We start from the raw sequence: 22,361 nt of genomic DNA, 5'->3' as shown, positions 1-22,361 counted from the left end.
TTCTTGATTCAAACCAGTGATCTTTTGCTTAGGAATTAAATAATAACACACTGAGCTATTAAGTTGAGAACAGGTTGTAATTTGTAGTATACATGAAGAAAAATATTTTTCCACCACCAGGAGCAAAACGGTAACAATGCAGTGATATGACAAAAATCTGTATAAATAATCATAGGCAAAATAGATAAAAGTTAAATTTGAGTATGAAATAGCCAAGATGATTGTCCATAAAATGAAGGTAGTCTCATGATTGAAGCCATAATGGATGGTGAGATATGGAGCCAGAAAGTAAAAAAAGTTCAAACATTGTTACCCTTTTACTTGTCAGTGTATATATCGATGCATTGAGCATTTTGAACCCACAAGTACATCAATGAATTTCAAAACCTATACCGTAAAAATGAAAAATTGTTGCTTTGGACCTAATTTTTAATTTTCACATGGGTAGCAAGAGAAAATAGAACACCAAATTGCTGTGACTTTTTTCCAGAATTTGCCAAAGCTCCATACGTGAGGAAAAACTGCTGTTTGGGCACCCAGCAGGGCCTGGAAAGTAAGGAGCACAATTTCACTTTTTAACACCATCTTTGGCCGTAATAGAATGTAACTGACATGATGCATTTGAAGAGCTGCTAACGTGCCAAAACAATTTTTGCTTACTTTCTATTCCAAATGTTAGGAGGCAGAATTAGCAAAAAGCAACAATTTAGGATTTGTTTTTTTATACCATTCACCTTGTGGTATAATTGATAAAACATCTTTAGTGTTCAGGGCAGAATAATTATGGTGATATCACATTTGTGTAGGTTTTTTTAATATTCTGCTACTCTCCTACAACTTTTCCACAATAAAAACAATTTTAGGCTTTGTGCACATGTTGAGTATTTGGTAGGTTTTGTACCCCAGTATTTGTAAAACTAGTAGTGAAATAATCAGAGGAAAAGTATAATAAAGTGCAAAACATCTGCATTGTTTACCCACTCCTGATTTTGCCTTACAAAGTGATGAGCAGACGTGTGGAAGTTCAGGTCCGCCGGATTCAGCCAACTTTAAATAAAAGTTTAGTTTTGGACCCAGACTTGACCTCAACTTGACCCACAATGCCGAACCCCACATAAGTCAATGAAGACCTGAACCTGTGTGCGGTAAAATGGTCGTAGTAATGGCTCGGAGGCTGCAACAGGAAGTAAAATAAGGACTTTTGCCCTGAAAACAAATGTGGATAACGGATAAATAAAAACAAATTTATGCGGAACCCGTTGTTTTAGATAACTAATTCAGGCAAAGCATCAGCTGCAGGCTACAACCTTTACCTTGGCTGGTTATCACAAGTAGAAGAGATTCCCCACTGTATATTACATGTTTAAATAAATAATAAAAAAAACTGCTTGGTCTTTGCCCAATTTGTAAAATCAAGGCAAGATAAAGCAGACAGCGGGGGCTGGCATTATCAGTGTGAGGAATAGCAATTGACAGCTGACATCAAGACAAGGGAGTTAGTAATGGCTAGGCATCTATCAGACACCCAATTAATAACCCTACAGGTATAAAGTTCAAAAAGACACAGACATAGGGAAACAAATGTATTTGAATAAACACTTCCCCACACTCCTTCATTCATCAATTTATTAACAAAAATCTAAATCCTGGAAGTTCTGACGAAATCCAAAAAGTAATGTCCCCCATCGAATCTTATGGAGTTGCAGCCTGATTAATTTTCTTAGAAGGTAGCTCCATAGGTCACTGCCGATCAGCAGTGTGAATTTCTCACGCTAGTGAGAAATTCTATACCCCTAAACCTGACCGTCAGTGACTCACATGCAGCCTCGTTCTGAGAAGAATCCCAGAACGACGCTGCATAGGGGTTACTGCCAGTCAGTGGTAGCACACATGCTGTTATTTATCCAGTCAGTGGTAGGTACGGAAGGATCTTCTGGATAAGCCAATAACAACAATGTGTATTTTTTTTTTTTTTGTTTTTCCATCACAACCATCAGGTTCCAGGTCGTATCCCAATGTTGCCAGTCTAGTGAGGGATAGAAAGAGAATAGGACCCTGCTTCACCTTGTAGGTGCTCATGAGAAAAACAGTCAATAGCAAAAAGAGAGAACTCCGGCACACTACCCCAAGCAAATAAATTGTCATGACAAAAAGATCTGCGTTACAGAATGGATTTTTGCTCTTCTGCACAGCACCTGACATAACTCAGATTACTTACCAGGGTATTTCCACTGCCATTTACCACTCATTTTGACATGAGTGCTCACAGATTAGCTCCTTTGCTCTTATGAACCTGAACCACAAGGTATACGGGTACTCAGTATCCTCTGCTCATGTGAGGACCTAAATAGTGACATACATTGCCATATGCGTCTCAGGTCCATTTGAATTTTTTGACATATTCTGAATACCAATGCCTTGGGGATTCATTGGGTCGCGCTTCTGATTTTTGTCTCATCACCTCCTGCCTCACTAAGATAGTCCTGTGATGAAGACCTAAATTGGTCGAAACATTTCTGTATGGACTTTCTCTGGCTTTGTACTTTCATGTAATAAAGAACCATTTTTTGATATAGATCTTTTTGTCAGGACAATTTATTTGTTTGGGGTAGTGTGCCAAAGTTCTCTCTTTTTGCTAGTGAGGGATAGAGGCCCCTCTCTTTTACAGTCCTTTAAATGCATCAATCACTATTCATTATAACATTTAGAGGGTTAAACAGCTGCGTCAGAAATAGACTTTCATACATGTTCTTATCCCTAATGAACCAAATGTGTTTGCGTGTGTGAGTATATATATATATATATATATATATATATATATATAGTATATATCAATCATTATTTTCATATATTAATGTTTCATCTCACTACAAGCCTTTTGCATGACTTTACAATGAATGTTAGTTATTTCTTTTTTAACTTACCTATCTTCCAGAGTACATTGCTTGCATGTTATCTTTATGTGGATGTAAGACTTAGTAGATCTCTAAATAATTTAACATTCTTGTAAAGGTAAAAGGTGCATCCATTGATTTTCTTGTTTTTTTCTTCCTACAACTTTGTATCTGAACTGTCCAAGAATATAACTGAAATGTCAACAAGACTCAGGTATGGCAGATGTTTAGGAACCTTTATTTACCATTACACTTAAATCCCTGTCTCCGTACTTATAGCATTGTGGACTTAATTATGTTGCTACAATTTATGATTTAGATGAAACAAAACAAACAAATCAATAAAAAATGAATACAGAACATTTTCTAACAGCTAATGAACACCCAAGAGAAAGAATTGATAAAATCCTCATGTACTAGAAAATTTAGTTTTTCTTCTGAAAACAAAATCAAATAAAACAAAGACCAAAACAAAGTTCCTGTACTTAGTAGAGGCACATGTAATAAAAAAAGTGTTTAAATTATAACGTGTTCATAGAACTCTGAAATTGCAGTTAGGCCAGATAGAAGAAGATTTCACTACTATACTACAGCAATAAAAAACCATTATCATTATTATTCATTATTGTTGGCTTTGATGCATTTAATTTTTTTCCTCAGAAGATTTTATAACAAAATTTTCATTTCTACAGCTACTAGAATACATCTTAAAGAGAAACTATCACCACAATCTTATAATGTTAGGTAATGACATGGCTGTAATGGTGCTGAAATGCAGATCAAAATTATATCTTTGGTGAAAAAGTCCGCTTTGTGATTCTTCTTTAGTCACCATTTGAAGTTTTCTACTAATTAGATTTCAAACAACAACACAGAAACAAAGTACGGTATATGGCCAAAGTATAGAAATTTTTATTAATGCATATTAAATAGTTATTAAAAAAATAAAGTATAAAATTGTGGCATAACATGTATGAGGATCGGACAGACCAAGAAAGGCGACAATAATAATATACAAATCATAGTTTACCATATATAGCCATTCAAAAAATTGATAAAATGGATGATACTGACAATATTTCAAAAAAATGTCCAGTGACAAAATTCAATAATATCAGGATAATAAATTAGTATATTAATATAGTATCCTTGGAATAACAGCCAATAGTTAATAAATAGAATTGTATAAAGTCAATAATTTATTTATGAAAAAATATTATTAACTAATGCTATTCCCCTATGCAATCAGTAATATATACAGAGAAATGCTAGGTATAATTATTGCACTGACCCAAAAGAAAAAAAGGTTGATTAAAGAAAGTGCAAAGTGCTAAAATAGCAAAGAAAATGATGTAAAACAAGCCCTAGAGTATATGTAAAAAGTGCAAAGTGCTGTTTAAATAGATCTGGGCATGACTAATAGGTAAGTGAGATTAAAAAGAGGATTTAAGACAATGCATTAACCTTTTGAAAGGAAAAGTGCAAAGTGCTGGAATGATCAGTTGCAATTTCAAGACAGTTATATAAACACCATTCACGGTAATATAATTTGAAAAGGGGAAAGCATAGAAATAAAGTCTGAGTGAAAATATCACTTATAAAGAGGTCTGTATGATCCTGCTACTCCAACGTATGTTTCATGCAATGTCTTCTTCAGGGAGCGCATTGCATGAAACATACGTTGGAGTAGCAGGATCGTACAGACCTCTCTGTAAGGGGTACTTCTCATATAGCGAGATCACTAGCGAGATCGCTGCTGAGTCACTGTTTTTGTGACGCACCAGTGACCTCATTAGCGATCTCGCTGTGCGTGACACTGAGCAGCGATCTGGCCCCTGCTGTGAGATCGCTGCTCGTTACACACAGTGCTAGTTCACTTTTTGGACATTGCTCTCCCGCTGTGAAGCACTGTGACGGGGTGTACATCAGAGCAAAGAGAGACAACAGGCCGAGGATGATCCAACAGGTTTACTAACAGGAGTACAGGAACAGCACACGACAAGTCCAAATAAAACAGATTCGGGGGCACCTCCCGATAATCCAAAGTGCCAGATCACGACGAAATAGTCCTCTTCAGAGTCCCAGAAATCATACACAATCCACTGGACGGCGAGATCTGTCTGCAGAATCAGATCTCGCTCCCTTCCTCTTCAAAACTCAGCTCCCAACTGCATTTAGAAACAGGAGTGAATTTGTCTGAGCTTGTGGGCCCGCCCCTCAAGGGTAGGGGTCTATGCAATGGTTGGGCCCACTAGAAGATTCTAGAAGGTTGGCTCCGAGATGTCTACAGGTTTGTGTAGTTGGCGTTATCCACTGCTTACGAAACAATGAGAAGTTCCCCTGGCTGTGTGGACAAGAGATAATTGCATTATGGGCCCAGAGACACAGGAGATGGGGGGAAGGTATGGTTACTTACATCCCAAGACATAGTATTACAGCAAATACAGTGAGAAGGTAAAATACATCATGACAATTCCTTCCCCTCCCAACTTGTGTACGTACTAGGGATCTCTACAGGTCGCTGGTTAAGTACACGCAGGCATGGCTGACAGGACTCAAGGCTCCTCTTGCCTGGACAGTCCATCTGCATTTTGGTGTTGGCTGCCCCTTCTATATTGTATGGTAAAGTTATAGGGCTGCAGAGCCAGGCTCCATCGCAGTAATCGTCCATTGTCCCCAGAGACTCTGTTCAGCCAGGTGAGGGGATTGTGATCAGTAACCACAGTGAATTCTCGTCCATACAGATACGGCCGTAGTTTCCTAAGGGCCCACACTACAGCCAGACATTCTTTTTCAACAGTTGCATAGGCCACTTCTCAGTCCAGCAGTTTCCTGCTGAGGTAGGCAATGGGGTGTTCGTCCCCAGCTGCATTCACCTGGCTGAGGACAGCTCCCAGTCCATAAGCAGAGGCGTCCGTTTGCACAATAAATCTCCGCTTGTAGTCTGGAGCAGACAGGACAGGATCGCTGACCAGAGCGTCCTTCAGCCGGTTAAAAGCCTCATCACAGGCTGGAGTCCAGATCACCAGCCGGGGCATTGTTTTCTTGGTCAGGTCGGTAAGAGGCTTGGCCACAGTACTGAAATGAAAAACAAATTTTCGGTAATAACTGGCAGTGCCCAGAAAAGCCATAACTTGTTTCTTAGTTTGGGGTACAGGCCAGTCTCTAATAGCCTGGATTTTGGCAGGCTCAGGACGGAGCTTCCCTCCTCCCACTCTATGCCCTAGGTACTGGACTTCCCCCATCCCCAATTGGCATTTATCGGGTCGAATAGTTAGGCCGGCTGCAAGAATCAGGTCCAAAATAATGGCTACTTGATTCAGATGTTCCTCCCATGTGTGGCTGAAGACGGCGATATCATCCAAGTAGGCACAAGCAAAGTCACCACATCCCCGGAGGATCTGATCCACCATTCTCTGGAAGGTGGCCGGGGCATTTTTCATTACAAAAGGCATGCTTAGAAATTCATACAGACCAAAGGGGGTTATAAAAGCGGACCATTCTCTCCCTTCATCAGTTAGAGGGATCTGCCAGTATCCCTTTCTGAGATCCAAGGTAGTGACATATCGGGACCCAGCCAGTCTGTCTAGAAGTTCGTCAATAAGAAGGCATTGGGTAAGGATCGCTGACGGTATGGTCGTTTAGTCACCGATAGTCCACACAAAATCGAGTACTCCCATCCTTCTTGGGTACTAACACCGCAGGGGAGGCCCAAGGGCTATGGGAGACCTGGATTACCCCAAGCTGTAACATCTCCTACAGTTCGTGCTGCATGGTGTTTCGAACTGATTCAGGTGCCCGGTAAGGAGCCAGTTGTATGGGACGGATGCCCTGAGTGTCCACATGATGTTGGGTGACGGTGGTTCGACCTGGTTGGGATGAGAAAGCAGCCCGTCTCTGTTGAAGCACTTCCAGCATCTGGATTTTCTGTAAGGAGTCCAGGTAATCTCCCAGGGGAATCTGTTCCACAGTGGATGGGGCTCTCGCTGCTTCCACGAGATCAGGTAGAGAGTCCTTATCCTCTTGACCATCTTCTGAAGCCAACCGACAGCTTGCTATCATTGGAATGTTCCGGTCATGGTACTCCTTAATCATATTCACATGGACAGTCTTTTGCCTTAGCACCTGATCATCTAAAGCAAGAAGGTAATTGGTATCATTCAGTTTTCTGAGAACCCAGAAGGGACCCTCCCATGTGGTCTGCAGTTTATTCTGCCGATGGGGAACAATCATTAAGACTTGTTGTCCTTCTACAAACTCCCGATAGCGTGCTTTACGGTCATACCATGTCTTCTGTCTGGTTTGAGCCATATGCAAATGACTGGGCAAAACTAGCAAGTTGGGCCAGGGTTTCTCGCAGCTTTAGGACATAAGGGACAACAGAGGTTCCTGTATCTTCAACTTGCCCCTCCCAGTATTCCTTGAGCAGGGTTAAGGGTCCTCGGACCTTTCTTCCATAGAGTAGTTCAAAGGGGGAGAACCCAGCGCACTCCTGGGGAACTTCCCGATAGGCAAACAAGAGATGGGGTAGGTACTTCTCCCAGTCTGAATCTCGGTCCGTGAAGGCCCTCAGCATATTCTTCAGAGTGCCGTTGAATCGTTCACAAAGTCCATTTGTTTGGGGATGATACGGGGTCGTTCGGATCGCTCGTACTCCACAGGTGCACCACAGACACTGGACCAACTCTGACATAAACTGGGAGCCTTGGTCCGACAAGATCTCACTGGGGAATCCTACTCTGGTAAAAATAATAACCAAGGCCTCGGCCACCTTGGCTGCAGAGATACTTGACAAGGCCACGGCTTCTGGATATCGGGTGGCATAGTCCACAACAGTGAGAATGTACTGCTTTCCAGATTTACTTGGTTTAGCCAGAGGTCCAATGATATCAACAGCTACTCTTTGAAAGGGTTCTTCTATTATAGGGAGCGGTTGCAGGGGTGCCTTTGGGTGATCTCCGGGTCGCCATCTACGCTGACATATGTCACAAGTTCGGCAGAAATGCGCCACTGCTTGGGAAATCCCCGGCCAATAAAAAGTTTGAGTCAATCGTCTCTCGGTGCGGGTTTTGCCTTGATGGCCAGCCGTAGAAATGTCATGAGCCAGGTGTAATAGGGGAATTCTGTACTTCTGAGGAACAATCAGCTGTTTGCTATAAGTCCAGGGCTTATCTAGGGAGTCGGCATTGGCAACCCGATACAGAAGTCCATTTTCTCTGATAATTCTTTCTCCGTTCTCCCCTAGCTGCCCTATTTCAGCTCGGGCTCTAAAACTAGCAAGGGTGGGGTCTTTCTCTACTTCTTGTCTAAACTGAACTTTATCCCAAGTAACATTCATATTATCCCCACAAGAAGAATCACTCACCGGCTGTAATGGCAGTTCTGGTGGCCTCATTTCCATGGATGGGTTGTACACGTCCACATGGGCTGCTCTCTTGGCTTGACGTCTGGTTACCGCACCGACAAAGTGGCAATGAAGAATCCCCACATCATTTCCTAGAAGAACGTCTGAAGGGAGGCCGCTTATCACACCGACCACACATTGTTTTGCCCCAAAGCCATAATCCAGGGTCACACTCGCTCTTGGAATATATCTCTGGGTACCTCCTCCCAGTTCAATGGCAATTCCTGGGCCATTTTGAATTGCTTGTGGTGGAATTACTCGGGGATCGGCTATGGTGAGGAAAGCCCCAGTGTCACGGAAGCCAACAACTTTTTGGCCATCCAGCACGACCTCCTGTAGATGTTTGTCCTGAAGATCAGAAGAACAGGTGGCTGGAGCTCGCACCCCATAGACTCCGGGTAGGGGAGCCAGGATATCTGAGTCACTTGGCAAGTCATCAGGCACAGAATCCAGCTCTTCTCCTGGTGAAGGTGTCTGTAGATAAGGAACAGGCAAAGGCGGTCTGTAGCTGTTCTGTCTCCGAACACCTGGACATTGGAATTGCATGTGCCCAGGCTGCCCACACCCATAACATCTGCGCTCTGGGATTCTTCCTCCATGTCGTATTCCCAAAGGTGGAGCATGAGTAATGCGAGGCACAGTCACACGAAGGTCCCCATGAGTTGACGGTCTAGGGTGATAGTGAACATTGGGGCCAGAAGGACCAGGGGCCGCCAGTGTTGGGGGGTTGGTGGTTTTTTTCTCACTTGGTAGTAGTTTTTTCCACTGAGGCTTGATGGTGAGAGCCTCATCAGCTAGAGCTGCAGCTTCCTCCACAGTGGCTGGTCTCCTTTCACGCACCCATTCCCGGATCTCAGCGGGGCACTTGAAGTAAAACTGCTCTTTTAGGAGGACCTGGAGGACGGTCTCCAAGGTTAAGGCCTCCTCTGCCTCCAGCCAACGATGCCACAGATGTTTGAGTTTGTGGGCATACATCTTGAAGGACACTTCCTCATCACATGCTAAAGTACGGAACTGAGTCCTGTAAGTGTCTGGCGTTACAGCATAATGTTCTAGAATAGTCTGTTTAATATCCGCATACTCACAGTTCCACCGAGGGTCCATAGCTCTATAGGCTGCAGCAGCTCCACCCTCTAAGAGCCCAACCAGATGCCGGACGCGCTCCCTTTCTGGGACTTCCAATAATCGACACTGATGCTCATAGTCCTGGAAGAAGCCCTCAATGTCACCAGCAGCCTCATTAAACTGCTTGAAGTCTTTGCGGGACACCCTGGGAAGTTCCCTCATGATGGGTGCTGGGGTTTCAGTCTGTCTGGAACCTCTCGCGGCTTCCACAGCGAGCTGCTTATCCAGCAGTGCCATCTCCTCCATCCTGCGCTCCTTCTCTTTAGCTCCACGCATGACCTCCATCTTATATTCTATGGTGGTCTCCTCTCCCAGCAAGGCCATCTCCTCCTCGTACCACACAACCCATTGACTTTTTTGGGTATTTACCTCCGGCTCCCGTCTTTGCTCCCCTTGCTGTGGAAATTGTTCCTCGGTGCCATCTTGCAGGCAAGCGTTTTCCAATGCCTCAATTAGTTGCTCCTTAGAGAGTCCTTTGCAGCCGTCACCTAATTCACGGGCCTTTGTTTGTAGGCTCACCACAGTCCAGTTCCTGTATCCTGAGGTTCTGGTTTCAGACGTTGATTGGCCGTTGTCCTCCATTTCTTCTGCTCTGATCCCACTGCTGCCACCAGTTTGTGACGGGGTGTACATCAGAGCAAAGAGAGACAACAGGCCGAGGATGATCCAACAGGTTTACTAACAGGAGTACAGGAACAGCACACGACAAGTCCAAATAAAACAGATTCGGGGGCACCTCCCGATAATCCAAAGTGTCAGATCACGACGAAATAGTCCTCTTCAGAGTCACAGAAATCCCACACAATCCACTGGACGGCGAGATCTGTCCGCAGAATCAGATCTCGCTCCCTTCCTCTTCAAAACTCAGCTCCCAACTGCATTTAGAAACAGGAGTGAATTGTCTGAGCTCGTGGGCCCGCACCTCAAGGGTAGGGGTCTATGCAATGGTTGGGCCCACTAGAAGATTCTAGAAGGTTGGCTCCGAGATGTCTACAGGTTTGTGTAGTTGGCGTTATCCACTGCTTACGAAACAATGAGAAGTTCCCCTGGCTGTGTGGACAAGAGATAATTGCATTATGGGCCCAGAGACACAGGAGATTGGGGGAAGGTATGGTTACTTACATCCCAAGACATAGTATTACAGCAAATACAGTGAGAAGGTAAAATACATCATGACAAGCACACATCACTGTGTTTGACAGCGAGAGAGCAACGATCTAAATGTGCAGGGAGCCGGCGTCTGGCAGCCTGCGGTAAGCTGTAACCAAGGTAAATATCGGTTGGCTTGGTTACCCGATATTTACCTTGGTTACTAGCGTCCGCCGCTCTCAGGCTGTCAGTGCCTGCTCCCTGCTCCCTGCACAAGTAGCCGGAGAACACATCGGGTAAATAAGCAAAGTGGTTTGCTTATTAACCCGATGTGTACTCTGGCTATGAGTGCAGGGAGCCAGCGCTAAGTGGTGTGCGCTGGTAACCAAGGTAAATATCGGGTAACTAAGTGCTATTTACCTTAGTTACCAAGAGCAGCATCGCTTCCACGTGTCGCTGCTGGTTGGGGGCTGGTCACTGGTCACTGGTGAGATCTGCCTGATTGACAGCTCACCAGCGACCATGTAGCAACGCACCAGCGATCCTGACCAGGTCAGATCGCTGGTGGGATTGCTGGAGCATCACTAAAGTGTGACGGTACCCTAAGTGATATTTTCACTCAGTGTTGTTGTTTGTTATTAATTAGTTCATGGCTCGTTATTTGATTACCAAAGGGTACTCTTTGTTGACTAATTAGATTTCAGTACACAGAGGAAGGACTGTACACTGGTCTTCTCCTCTCTGTCTGTGATTCTCCAGCCCCTCCACCTGCCTCTGGTCTGTGAACAACCTCCCTGCTCTTTTTAAAATCTCAACAGTGACCAGTCTTTGATAGATTGGATGCAGGTGGATGGGCAGGGAAACACAGACAGGGAGAAGCTCCAGTGTAGCAGAAAACTTCAAATAGTTAGGGTATGTGCGCAAGTTGCATTCTGCCGTGATAAATATTCCGCAGCATTTTGTCAATTCATGTGCTTTTCAAAATGCAGCCAAAAAGCTGCATTTTGGATGTATTTTGAATGCAGAATTGATGCAGAATTCATGCATTCTGGATGCTTGCTCTGCCATAGACAGAGTAGGAAAAGCATCCAAAATGCACAAAAGAAGTGACATGTTTCTTTTTAGAATTCATCGATTTTGTAAAAAATTTGGCATCTAAAACGCTGTGTTTTAAAACACAACGTGCGCATGGATTTTGTTAAATGCTCATAGACTTTGCTGGGGACGCAGAACGCATGCGTTTATGCTGCAGTTTAAAATGCTGCGTAAACACATGAAAAAATGCAATGTGCGCACATAGCCTAATTGAAGAAGAACTACAAAGTGAATGTCTGCACCAAAAGTATCAATTCTATCAGTATAAGAGAGCCATTACAGTTATATCTTTGCATTAAATTAAAAAAGAGTTATCTGGCATATGTAGATATAGAGCAGGTATTAATATTGAGCTGTTGAAAAAATTTTCTCATGCCACTGAGTAGAAAGATCCAAGATGACGATGATCTATGAGAACAGTAATCTGTTGGCTGAAAAATGTAGGTAATTCCTATATGTACATTACATAGTTTATCATTATTTTTTCTTTTGAAACCAGACTTGTTAATAAACATAACCCAATCAATGCAAAACATTTCCTAAATATTTCATTTAGAAAAAGAAAAGTCAACTGTCTCAAGGTAAATGATTTTACAAACATTTTCAGTCCTCTTTGCCTTGACAAATTGTCATCCATGTACTTAGTGAAGATGAGCTGATTGATCTAAAGAGGAACAACTTCAAGTCATCTTTCCTGATTCCCCACAATTTCAAACATGTGGAGGACCAAACAGTGGGCAGGGGGTAATGGAAATTGGTCGGGGCTCCTTTTGCTTGAATTACTGCATCAATACGGCATGGCATGGAGGCGATCAGCCTGTGGCACTGCTGAGGTGTTATGGAAGCCCAGGTTGCTTTAATAGCAGCTTTCAGCTCCTCTGCATTGTTGGGTCTGTTGTCTTTCATCTTCCACTTGACTATACCCCATAGATTTTCTATGGGGTTTAGGCCAGACGAGTTTGCGGGCCAATCAAGCACACAGTGGTTATTAAACTAGGTATTGGTACTTTTGGCAGTGTGGACAAGTGCCGAGTCCTGCTGGAAAATGAAATTTCCATCTCCAAAAAGCTTGTCGGCAGAGGGAACCATGAAGTGCTCTAAAATTTTCTGGTAGACAGCTGTGCTGAGTTTGTTTTTTTTAAAGCACAGTGGACTTACACCAGCAGATAACATGGCTCCCCAAACCATCACTGATTGTGTAAACTTCACACTAGACCTCAAGCAGCTTAGATTGTGGCCTCCCCACTCTTTCTCCAGACTCTGGGACTTTGATTTTCAAATGAAATGACAGAGGGGCGGGGCAGCTATAAGTCCCCTTACCTGGCAGCCAGACTGGCTTGCAAAGTCTCCTTAAGGAGAATAGTGTTCCCCCGTGGTCCCCACATAGCTTTCTCATGAGCCAGATCAGACACCCCCATACTTTGCACTGACGAGGGGCAAGCACCCCGAAACACCGTGTCTGCAAATTGGGATTCTGATCTGGCTTATATATCCTGAGTCATATTGCAAAGGATTGTTGAAAATCCACTTGTGACTTTTAGGATCGCTACTTCCAATAGGTGGCGCTGTGCTAGAGTTTGTCTCCTTTACTGGAGAGACAATTTGAATATTTCTTAGAGGGGCGTGGCAGCTATAAGTCCCCTTACCTGGCAGCCAGACTGGCTTGCAAAGTTTCCTTAAGGAGAATAGTGTTCCCCCGTGGTCCCCACATAGCTTTCTCATGAGCCAGATCAGACACCCCCATACTTTGCACTGACGAGGGGCAAGCACCCCGAAACACCGTGTCTGCAAATTGGGATTCTGATCTGGCTTATATATCCTGAGTCATATTGCAAAGGATTGTTGAAAATCCACTTGTGACTTTTAGGATCGCTACTTCCAATAGGTGGCGCTGTGCTAGAGTTTGTCTCCTTTACTGGAGAGACAATTTGAATATTTCTTAGAGGGGCGTGGCAGCTATAAGTCCCCTTACCTGGCAGCCAGACTGGCTTGCAAAGTCTCCTTAAGGAGAATAGTGTTCCCCCGTGGTCCCCACATAGCTTTCTCATGAGCCAGATCAGACACCCCCATACTTTGCACTGACGAGGGGCAAGCACCCCGAAACACCGTGTCTGCAAATTGGGATTCTGATCTGGCTTATATATCCTGAGTCATATTGCAAAGGATTGTTGAAAATCCACTTGTGACTTTTAGGATCGCTACTTCCAATAGGTGGCGCTGTGCTAGAGTTTGTCTCCTTTACTGGAGAGACAATTTGAATATTTCTTAGAGGGGCGTGGCAGCTATAAGTCCCCTTACCTGGCAGCCAGACTGGCTTGCAAAGTCTCCTTAAGGAGAATAGTGTTCCCCCGTGGTCCCCACATAGCTTTCTCATGAGCCAGATCAGACACCCCCATACTTTGCACTGACGAGGGGCAAGCACCCCGAAACACCGTGTCTGCAAATTGGGATTCTGATCTGGCTTATATATCCTGAGTCATATTGCAAAGGATTGTTGAAAATCCACTTGTGACTTTTAGGATCGCTACTTCCAATAGGTGGCGCTGTGCTAGAGTTTGTCTCCTTTACTGGAGAGACAATTCAAATGAAATGAAAAATTTACTTTCATCTGAAAACAACACCTTGGACCACTGAGCAACCAGTCCAGTTCTTTTTCTCCTTGGCCCAGGTAAGACGCTTCTGGCGTTGTCTATTGGTCATGCGTGGCCTCACATAAGGAATGTGACAGTTGTAGCCCATGTCCTTGATACGTCTGTGTGTGATGCGCTTGCAGCACTGACTCCAGCAGAAGTCCACTCCTTGTGAATCTTCCCCAAATTTTTGAATGGCCTTTTCTTAACAATCCTATCAAGGCTGTGGTTATCCAGGTTAGTTGTGAACCTTTTCTACCACACCATTTCCTTTCACTCAACATTCCATTAATATGCTTGGATTCAGCACTCTGTAAACAGACAGCTTCTTTAGCAATGACCTTTTGTGGCTTACCCTCCTTGTGGAGTGTGTCAATGACTGCCTTCTGGACATCTGTCAAGTCAGCAGTCTGTCACATGATTGTGTAGCGTACTGAACTAGACTAAGGGACCAATATAAATGTTTAAGAAGCCTTTGCAGGTGTTTTGTCTTAATTATTCTAATTTTCTGAGATAATGACTTTTGGGTTTTCCCTGCCTGTAAGTAGTGATGAGCCACCACCCAAGTGTTCGGGTTCGGTTCGTTGAACGCTGTGTGTGTTCGTCGAACGTTCGACGAGCGTTCGTCGAACATTATCGAACACCATCGAACAACTTGGAAACAATGGCAGGCAAACACAAACACATACAAACACATAGAAAACACCTTCTATTGAGCACTTTACACGCAGCAATATCACTATCGATATCGCTAGCGAGCATACCCGCCCCCGTCGGTTGTGCGTCATGGACAAATCGCTGCCTGTGGCACACAACATCGCTTACATTCATCACACATACTTACCTACTTAGCGATGTCGCTGTGGCCGGCGAATCGTCTCCTTTCTAAGGGGGCAGTTAGTTCGGCGTCACTGCGGCGTCACTAAGTGACCGCCCAATAGAAGCGGAGGGGCGGAGATGAGCGGGGCGAACATCCCACCTCCTTCATTCCTCATTGCAGGCGGCCGCAGGTAAGGTGATGTTCCTCGTTCCTGCGGTGTCACACATAGCGATGTGTGCTGCCGCAAGAACGATGAACAACCTGCATCCTGCAACAACAACGATAATCAGGAAAGGAACGACGCGTCAACGATCAACGATAAGGTAAGTCATTTTGATCATTAGCGGTCGTTCGTACGTTTCACATGCAACAACGACGCTAACGAGGCCGGATGGGCGTCACAAATTCCGATGTCGTTGCGTGTAAAGCGGGCTTTAGGAGTCCAAAAGGTGACAAACAACTCAGAAGACAGAGCAAACACGTGGAAAAGTGACAAGTACAAATACACATGCTGAAAGAAAAGAGCTGGATGAGTTAAAGAAGGAGGAGATACAGATATAGGAGTATTTCCAAGTGAACATCGATGCCATGACTGTGCAGCTGGAGCCTTACTCATTTTGGTCTTCCAATCTGGAAAAATGGCATGAGCTCGCCACTTACGCCTTGGCGATCTTGTCGTGTCCCGCAGGCAGCGTTCTCTCGGAACGTGTATTCAGTGCTGCTGGGGGTGTGCTGACAGATAAGCGCACGCGCCTGTCCAGTGACAATGTGGACAGACTAACTTTCATCAAGATGAACAAGTCATGGAGTCGCAAGGACTTTTCTACCCCTGTGTCATCCTGGGGAGACTAAAGGCTTGTGGAGTTTTGAATGTGCTTCATGAAAATAACCATTTTAAGTTTGCAACTGTGGGACAATTGATGCCACGTCAGTGGTGTCTGTGCCCAAATTTTTGGAAAAAATGGAGACTCTTCTTGGAGTCCCCTTGCTGTGTTATACATGATTTTAGAAGGGCATGACATGCCTAAGAGGTTGACTTTCAGCATCTGCAAGCTGTTGGCTACAGAAATGCTGCCTTTCCACCTGGTGGACACAGAGTATTTTAAAGACCTTATGTCCATCGCAGTGCCCCAGTAGCAAATGCCTAGTCGCCACTACTTCTCCAAGAAAGGTGTGCCTGTGCTACACCAGCATGTCGCACACAACATCACCACTTCCTTGAGAAACTCTGTGTGTGACAGGGTGCATTTCAGCACAGATACTTGGACCAGTAAGCATGGACAAGGGAATTTCATGTCGCTGACTGGGCACTGGGTAACTATAGTGAGAGATGGAAAAGGGTCTGCTGTACAAATCTTGCCGTCCCCACGAGTTGAGCGTTAATCCTCTGTATGTAGAAGATCCTCCACTGCTTCTGCCTACTCAAGCTCGTCTCGGTCCTCCATCTCCACCAAAAGCCTGTCTGGTAAGGCCACCCACGTTGTAACTGCACACAAGGAATCCCTCCTTCTGTGCTGGCAGCAGAGCTCAATGGCATCAGGCGGTCTTTACTTTGAAATGTATGGGAAATGTGAGTCACATCGCTGAGGAGTTGTGTTCAGCTCTAGAGACCGAGTTTCATCAATGGTTGTCTCCCCACAACCTGCAGCCAGGGAAGGCCGTGTGCGACAATGCTGCAAACCTGGGTGCGGCCCTTCGCCAGTTCATTGTGACACACATGCTTGGTATGGCTCACGTATTGATCCTGGTTGTGCAGCAATTTTTAAGCCCCTATCCCGGCCTAGATGGGCTTCTGCAGAGGGCACGGTGTAATGCCTGCCTGGATCCACAAACTCAGATGGACTGTAAAGGATAGGCTAGAGGGAAGCCACTAACCAAGCTGGACCCCTAGAACCCTGAAACCCTTTAACCCCTATACAGGGATTTGGAATTACACAGGCCCAAGGTGATCACTACCTGTGGAAGGCTGCAGTTTAAGAGAGTAGTAGTCAGAAAGGATCAAACCAGGAATTCTGGAACAGGGACAGAATCGTCAGGCAAGGACGTAATCAGAAAACAAGCAGAGGGCAAATCCAGATCGGGCAACGAGGTAAATAAACAGCAGGCAGGAGACGTAGTAAGGAAACAAGCGGTGGTCAAATCCGGATCGGGCAGCGAGGTACATAAACAGCAGGCAGGAGACATAGTGAAGAAACAAGCGGTAGTCAGCACACAAAATCACAAAACAGAACAGGGCAGAACAGGAACCAGAAGTTCAGAACTATCTCTGGCAGTGGTCAGCAGATAGGAGAGGCATTAAAAAGGGTGTGGTGTCTTCCCATAGGTTGTAGCTGGATTATGGTACTTCAGCTGGGAGACACCTGCCACCTACAGTCAGCCAGTGGTACTGCAGATCCCAAGGAAACCCAGCCCAGTGGATGAGCGGAGCCTGCACCCACTGGCGCCGCTGGCATCGACTCCTCTCCCATCACTAGCACTATCCATGGCAGGAACACAGCGTCACCCGGAGATAGGAGTAGATGTCGCTGGAGCGGACTCCGGTGGCGACGTAACACACGGTCACTATGTGCTCACTTCCGCCATTCACACCCCGCAGCTCAACGACTTGCATCGCTCCAGAAGTCTTTCGGCCTGCCAGTTCACTGGTTGAAATGCGATGTGCCGACACGCTGGAATTCGACTCTGTAGTCTGTACATGTTGCAGCGACTGTGGCAGCACCGCCGAGCCCTGGTGCAATATGTTATGATGTATAGCCTGGTCCAATGACATCCAGAGGTGGAGCAGATCACGCTGCTGGTGTGGTCTCAGATCAAGGACCTATACACCCTTCTGCACAGTTTTGAAATGGCGACGAAGATGTTTATATCTGATGATGCCATTATCAGCATGACAATTCCAATCATCTATTATGGAGCACACTCTAAACAGTATTCGCAGTCAGGTGGTGGAACAAGAGGAAGGGGAGGAAGTACAGGAGGATTCATATGCAGAAGGGATACCAAGATCTACAAGGTCCAGATGGTCAGCATCACCAAGGCGGCAGGCATGGGACGGTGGGGAAGAGGGATTTACAAGGGTAATGGTAGCAGCCAAACTGTTGAGGAAGGTGCTGGAGCCCAGGAAGAAATGGAGGACGAACTGGCGATTGGCATGGAAGACTCAGCAGATGAGGGACACCTTGATCACATTTCTGTTGTGCGAGGTTAGAGGGAGAGGGCAGAGGAAGGAAGCATGATTCTCACCTCGCCGCCAACAACACGGGAAGGACTTGGTCCTCCTAAATGCGCAAGACACATGAGCACCTTTTTGCTGCACTACCTACAACATGACCCTCGGGTTGTCAGAAGTCGAAGTAATGCTGACCACTGGGTTGCCACACTCTTAGGCCCGTTTCACACGTCAGTGAAAAACACAGTCGTTCTTCACTGACATGTAAAACACGCACATGTTCCTCTGTGTGCCGTGAGTCACGGCACACGTGGGTTGTCTAAGTGCAATCCGGGCTCCGTTCTCCGTGATGGCACATAGAGATTAAGGGGCACTTTGCACACTGCGACATCGCAGGTGCGATGTCGGTGGGGTCAAATTGAAAGTGACGCACATCCGGTATCGCATGCGACATCGCAGTGTGTAAAGCCTGGATGATACGATTAACGAGCGCAAAAGCGTCGTAATCGTATCATCGGTACAGCGTCGGCGTAATTCATAATTACGCTGACGCAATGGTCCGATGTTGTTCCTCGCTCCTGCGGCAGCACACATCGCTGTTTGTGAAGTCGCAGGAGCGAGGAACATCTCCTACCGGCCTCACTGCGGCTTCCGTAGGATATGCGGAAGGAAGGAGGTGGGCAGGATGTTTACATCCTGCTCATCTCCGCCCCTCCGCTCTGATTGGCCGCCTACCGTGTGACGTCGCAGTGACACCGCACGACCCGCCCCCTTAACAAGGAGGCGGGTCGCCGGCCACAGGGACGTCGCACGGCAGGTGAGTGCATGTGAAGCTGGCGTAGCGATAACTTTCGCTACGCCAGCTATCACCACATATCGCTGCTGCGACGGGGGCGGGGACTATCGCACTCGACATCGCAGCATCGGCCTGCGATGTCGTAGTGTGCAAAGTCCGCCTAACTCACCTGTGCCCACTCCCGCTCTCCATGGTGCTGAACGCTCCCGCGGTGCAGCATCCAGCCGGCGCTGACCTCCACAGCAGCTGCTTCCGGATCGGCTCTGTCGTGCATTAATGAATGTGCACAACAGTAATGAGACGGCTCAGAAGCAGCAGGCAGAACAGGCTGCAGAAAGCGCAGCTGAAGCCGGGTGAGTAAAAATGATTTTTATTTTATATGCACGTTTTTTTCTGGCACGTGTTTCACGGATCACACCACTGCGTGGTCCGTGGGACATCAGCGATGCCAGAAAAAAAAGGACATGTCTCCGTGCGGCAATCACGTTCACGCTGGTACGCCGCATGGAGACACGTTCAGTGAAAAATCACTGATGTGTGTGTGGAGCCCCACAGGTGTTGTGTCGGTGCATTACCTTCAGGGACTCCACGCAGCTGGATCTGTCACAGGTAGGAGATCTTCTTCTTGTCGTGACGCCACTCTCAGTATTGCGGTCAGTGGGGGACCGCCACTGCAGGTTGAGGGACGCCTGGGGCTGATGGTGAGTGCAGTTAGTTGGAATAGCCCCCTGAGAGTGAGGCAAGCCCCAGGGCCCTGTGTAGGTGCGTAGAACTACAAGGCGCAGAATGACTCAACACAGGCAGGATGTCTTCAGGGTTTTTACTCACAGTTGATGGCAGGGTGAGTGACCCGGGCGTAGCTGGGATGAACCAAGTGAGAACCAGGTGTCCTTCAGGCTGCCTTGTGAGGGTGACTACTAACTCGCCTTCCTTAGCCCTTGGTGGTTTGGGGTAACCCTGACTTTGAGTCCCTATGGGGGTCACCCAGGGAAGATGCTGCAGCCTCTCTCCCCTTCGTTTGCCGTTTGCTTGTCGCCTGGACCAGGCCACTCCAGCTGCTTGCCTCCTGTGACCTATGGGCCCTAACTGTGGCTACGTGGCTGCGGCTTTTGTGGTGTTGTGGCGTGGGCTTTGAGAGCCCCACACCGGCAGGTTTAGCAAAAGAAAGCTGGATCTATCTCCGCTTCGGGATCTGCCGCCCGTTTGGGCCTGGTACTCTCTAGCAGTCTCCTTACTTCCCACTCCGTGCTCTCTCTCTAGCTGAAGATGGATTTCGGGTAGCACTCCTAGTTGACCGTTCTCCCCCGTCGGTAGCCACTGCGCGGACGCTGTCAGACTACAGCAGCCCACGGGATCTGCTCCTCACTCGAGCTCCCTGGACTCTGCACTGACTGGCTCACTGCCCCTCCTCTCCTGTTCTTGCCTACGCCACCTAGCAACCAGATTCTCTTACCACACCCCTTGAGAGGAGATGGAGGCTTTTGGCCCCCTCCACTATTCCAGTGAAGGTGAAGGCTTTTCCCCCTCCTGGGATCCTCTCATGGGTACATGTGTGAGACCTGATCACTATGCGCCTGTGTTCCACACCCCAGTCAGCCTTCTGGATTACCTGTATTGTACTGTCCCCAGCATGGGTGCAGTACTCAGTGGTGCCTGACCAGGTCAGGGGCGCCACATTCCCCCTTAGTTATCACCAGCACGTCCTCGGGCTGCAAGACAACATTTTAAAATGCATAAAACATTAAAACATGTAAAACATTTTAAAAGCACCAGGTACCATACATCACCACCCTCCACCCACAAGTCCGTTAACCCACCCAAAACCCTTTCACGTTGGCCGCGACTTCAGCCACTTCTGGCAGGATGTAGAGGCGGCTTTCATGGTCTGGTGGTCTTCAGGGTATACCTGGCCTGGTGGATCCGCGCCTTCAGCCTCTTCTGGCAGGATGTAGAGGCGGCCTCCACAGTTGGTGCTGACCAGGTACCCTCTTTGTGGTGGAGAGCCAGGCCCCATAAACAGGCATGCTCTCTGGTCGCAGGCGAGCCAAGGCCCTATATACGGACGGGCTCCTCCTGGTTGCAGACGAGCCAAGCCCCTAAACAGGCTGACTCTGGTGGTGGTGGTGCCCTCTGGTGTAACTATTTACACTGCGAGAGTTTGTGGCTATAGCCAGTTCATAGCCTTAAGGTTTATTTCTCACAATAGTTTTTGTGGGCACATTCTTGAACTTTAAAACGTTGCAAAACAAACTTTCCAACTGGTCAAAACTTGCTGTACTTTACTTGAACTTATGCAGACTCCTCTTCACCAGGGCTTGGGCCTGTAGGGCTGCGGCACCTGTTGCTTTCTTGACCTTTTTCCTCATCTGTAGTTGTCTCTTCATTAGGTCTTTGGTCTTTTCTTTCTTTATGGCTGTCTTTCCTTTCTTCTTTGGGACATGGCACTACATCTAGCGCGTACCACCCTCTTTCTCCTTGGTGCATGGTGAACTGTACGGAGTCTCCCATTTTTAAGTTTCTGCCAGGGTGTCCTCTGGGCAGATGAGCTCTGACGTCTCTCCGATTGACAAAAATGCCTTCTTTGATACCAGGTGCTACGATGAACCCGTATCCTGACTTGAGGCTGAAGTCCTCCACTACTCCTCTGCAAAGGGGTCCTCGGACCTGTGCTTTGGCTCTTCTCAGGAACCTTTTTTCTTGTAGGTCTCTGGCCGTGACTTCTCTCTGCTCTGGGGATGGCGGTGCAGGGAAAGACTGGGTTCTACTGCGGCGCTGTGTCTTGCGGGCTGGATTCTGCGAAGTGCAGCTTACAAGCTCCCAGGTAGGGCGGTTGGGCAGGTCTTCTTCGTCAGCAGGAGGTGTCAGGTCTTCCTCGTCCCAACGGGAATATGGCAGCATCTCCGGCTCTGGGACTAGCACTGCTGCTGGCTCCGGGGGCAACTCCTCAGCTTCTTGCCCTCCTCTCCCCCTTAGTTCTTCGCTGCACTCTGGTCGTGGCAGCGCTGGGGATGAGTGTTCCTCAGCTGGCCCAGGCGGTGGACTCTTCAGCGTGGTTGCTGCAGGGGTTGCCTTAGGGGTGTGCGGAGGGAGCATGTATCTGTCCACCATCTCCTGTGGGAACTTGGCCTCCAGGTCAGCCTTCAGCTGCCAGTATGCGGGGTCCTCCCCCAGCGTGGACTTCCTAGCAGGGACCTCTTTGGACTGGGGAGCGGTGTCTGCTCTGGCCTTGCAGGCCGGGGAAAATGGTGATGCAATCTCTTGGCGGGCCGCGCCCTGTATGGCGGCGGCCTGGTCTTGGCGGGCCGCGCCCTGTATGGCGGCGGCCTGGTCTTGGCGGGC

The sequence above is a fragment of the Anomaloglossus baeobatrachus genome, chromosome 3 (genome assembly GCF_048569485.1).
Source record: "Anomaloglossus baeobatrachus isolate aAnoBae1 chromosome 3, aAnoBae1.hap1, whole genome shotgun sequence".
Classification (NCBI taxonomy): Eukaryota; Metazoa; Chordata; class Amphibia; order Anura; family Aromobatidae; genus Anomaloglossus; species Anomaloglossus baeobatrachus.
The sequence above is the reverse complement of the archived record's forward strand: the minus strand, read 5'-3'. Positions refer to the sequence as shown.